Source organism: Peromyscus californicus, unplaced genomic scaffold (assembly GCF_007827085.1).
Source record: "Peromyscus californicus insignis strain IS unplaced genomic scaffold, ASM782708v3 Scaffold_7__1_contigs__length_154581171, whole genome shotgun sequence".
NCBI lineage: Eukaryota > Metazoa > Chordata > Mammalia > Rodentia > Cricetidae > Peromyscus > Peromyscus californicus.
Window position 1 is genome coordinate 103,766,198 of NW_026294595.1, and position 3,598 is coordinate 103,769,795.

At 46.1% G+C, this 3,598-nt stretch overlaps 1 long non-coding RNA gene across 3 annotated transcripts in view; it reads left to right on the plus strand.

The window, feature by feature from the left end:
* Positions 1-3,598, plus strand: part of LOC128101899 (uncharacterized) — a 47,699-nt gene that overhangs the window by 41,590 nt on the left and 2,511 nt on the right. The window lies entirely within an intron of this gene.

The following is a 3,598-nucleotide window of genomic DNA, read 5'->3' on the forward strand; positions in this document are numbered from 1 at the left end:
TTCAGGCCTTTCCTCCCTGAAGTACTTCTGGGCCCCAGGGTCTACAGGGTCCCGCTCCAGACATGGACTAGGCACATCTGGCTTTGTGTCTTTAAACACCAATTCATTACTGAGGGGCTAGTAGTATTTCTTCAGTTAGATTGTTTATCCCTTAAGGCCCATCCACTACAAAGCCAAGATTACAAAATCTCACAGGATTTCCTTCCTGAGTAGAGGACCAGGTACAAAACATCAAAAGTACCTGAGGGGCCCAGGGAGGGAGGAGAGAAAAGGAAAGAGAGGAGAGGTGGCCACAGGGCCTTTATGCAGTTTCTCCAGGCCTAAAACATTCCTGTCTCTTCAGTTCCTCCTGTTCCTCTTCAGGCTTCAGGGCTTTGCTGCTACCTTGACTAGACTGGTGTGTTCTCAGCTCCTGACCAGAGACAGCTCTTTCGAGGACTTAAACATACATCTGTGACTGTGATTACAAGTCCCCACTAGCTCCTCAGCTCCTTGGGGTCAGGCCATTTGGGTCTGCCATCCTTATCTCTGGTGTCTGCAGCATGCTGGGTATTTTACTGAATGAGGAGCTGTGTGTTGCCTTGGAGAACGTCAGGGGAAGGGGTGGAGCAAAGAATACGGTGTAAGAAAGAGGAAGTGGGAACAGGTGATAAGTTTTGACTTGGGACTCTACCCTCAGGAACTTGTCTGGGGTAAGATAGGGTAGCACAGAGACCTCAACTTGAGAGCTATTCAGATAGTGCAGGCTTTATTTTTAAATCTATACCCATTTATCTATACTTTAGAGATGTATGACAGGAATACGTAGCAGACACCCGGCAGTCATGTCTCGCTTACATATGTACCCTTTTAAGTTCATAGGTCTAGCAGACATTTCCAAGCTTTCTTTGAAGATGAATAGGGACATGTGGCCTCCTCTTCCTCCTTCCCAGGGCTAGAGCTGGTTGTGACCCGGCTTTGGTCACTTCCAAGAGGCTCCCAGAGAGGGTTGGCAGAGCCCCAGGAGGGATCCGGACTAAGATGCCTGACAGCATCTTAGTAATGCACACTTTCGCTGGGCCTGCTGACGTGAGCGCTGCGTTTCCATTTGAGACTAGTTCCGGCAGCTGAGCCAATGTCTTAATTCCGGCCCCACATCTCCAGCCGCAGGAAATAAAAGAGCAGAAACCTCCTGGGGTAGCAACCCAGTGGTATGTGAGTGACCTAGTCACTGTACTCGAAGAATAAATGACAGCACTTTCTCCATCAGTGACCCTATTTCTAGCCCCACCCTCTTTTTGGTGAAATATCATATATATGCACATATATGTATATATGCATATACCTTCCCCCCCCCCCCCCCCCACTGCATACATGAGTGAAGGCCAGAGGGCCTTGGGTGTCCTGCTCTCCCACTCTGTCTTTCAGACAGTCTCTTTGACAGCCAGCAGGTCCCAGGGGTCCTGCTGTCTTTGTTCCACACAACTCCGGGCTTCCGGGGGCACTCATCACTCTGCTCAGCCTCTTATGTATGCGTTGGGGATCCGAAAGCAGGTTCTTCTGTTTATGCAGCAAGTGTGTTCACACTGAGTTGTCCTCTCAGCCCAGGTGGCTCTCACTTGCTAAACCAGGGACAGTTCAGACTTTCTCAGATTTGCTTTTTCCCCTCCATCACCCTCTCACTGCCTTATGTAAGTCAGGTGTCAAGAGTTCTAGACCTGGAGCCAGATGGCTCTGGGATAGAGATCCTACCATGCCACTTTCTGTCTGTCTTACTCACTGTTCTGTTGCTGTGACAAAACACCATGACCAAGGCAACTTATAGAAGAGGGCATTTAATAAAGGCTTATGGTTTCAGAGGGTGAGTCCATGACCATCAAGGTCGGGGTCGTGGTAGCAGGCAGGTAGAAAGAGACTAAAATGGTATTGGCTTCTGAAACCTCAAAGCCCACCCCAGAGACACACCTCCTCTAACAAGGCCACATCTCCTAATCCTTCCCAAACAGTTCCACCAACTGCGGAACAAGCATTCAAACATATATGAGCCTATGGGGGCTTAAATTGTTTGTTTTTTTAAATCTATGTGTTTGGGTGTTTTCCCTGTGTGTGTGCCCACAGAGGTGCCAGAAGAGGGTGTTGGATCCTCTTGGAATTAGGAGTTACAGATGGTGGTGAGCCACCAAGTGGGTGTTGGGAATTGAACCTGGGTCCCTGGGAAGAGTTGCCAGTGCTCTTAACCCCTGAGCCATCTCTCCAGCCCAGGCCTTTTTTTCTTTGTCTTTTCTTTTCTTTTTTTTTTTTTTTTGAGACAGGATTTCTCTATGTAGCTTTGCGCCTTTCCTGAAACTCACTCTGTAGACCAGGCTGGCCTCAAACTCACAGAGATCCGCCTGCCTCTGCCTTCCAAGTGCTGGGATTAAAGGCGTGTGCCACCACCGCCCGGCCCTGTTTTTATTTTTTATTAGGTAGTATTATTTCCTTCTTGGGCCTCTGAGGGAGTTGAAGATTAGTTAGTTATAGTTGAAGATTAGATAGTTATAGTTTTCTTTGTTAAGAATTTCAGAAAAGAAACTCACTAAAGAGGTGTAAGTGTATAAATTTGAAAGACATTATAAGATAGTTCTGTTAGTAATATAAGTTAGGATAGAAAGTGAATCAGGTACATTTTGGACTTACCAAAATAGGATAGATAATGGAATTATTTTCTCTGAATTTGTCAAATACAAATGAACTAGACATTGTTTAGGTATTTACTGCTTGTATATGTGGTATATAGTTATTGTACTTTTGTCTAGTTTTTCTTATATTAGTTATAACTTTTTTCCTTTTTTCTTTTTATTAAAATAGAAAAGGGGAAAAAAGAATTTGCACTGTATCAAGCTGATAATAGAAAAAATAAATAAAAATGAAAAAAAAAAAAACCAACAACAACAACAAAATAAGTCTCTACAAAGTGCCTCAGCGTGAAGGTGGTTTTCTGCAGTCATGGCATCCTCAATTGTTTTCATGACCAGAGGCTCCGTTAAGTCTGATGAGGCTTTGAAAACCCTCCAACTAGTTCTTTTGAAGCCAACCCTTGTCAGACACTACAGTTGAACGTGTACTATTCCAGTGTCTGGGAGGGACCGCCAGGCACCCTGCAGGGAGCTGGGGATGAAGAGGGCAAAACTCCTCCATCCTGAGGCCTGTGAGGACTGAAGCCAGAGTCTGAGGTTTGAGGTAGTTCTTTCCTCCTGGGGGGCCTTGCAAGACTTTAGCTTGCTGATCCTAATGCTTCTCCTAGTCTTGTGGCCACTACACAACCCTCCAAGCTGGCTGCATGATTTCCCGCATGCTGGTGGAGATGGACATCTATTTCTCATGGAGGGCTACTTCTCTGGCACAAAGGCTTTCTAGGTCAGTTTTAGGAATCTTGGTGTTATAAGCCTGATCTTGAGAGGTGAACCTGTTTCCCTCACACCAAAAATCCAGTTCCTCATGAGGCTCATGGTGAGATCCTTTATTCAGGCTACAAATGTACCCCGTGAGGTTCTTGGGGTATCCATCAGTGTCGCCCCTGAGGAACCCCTACGGCTCTTGCTAAGCCACCACTATGACAAAGTGAACAAACAAGCAGGGA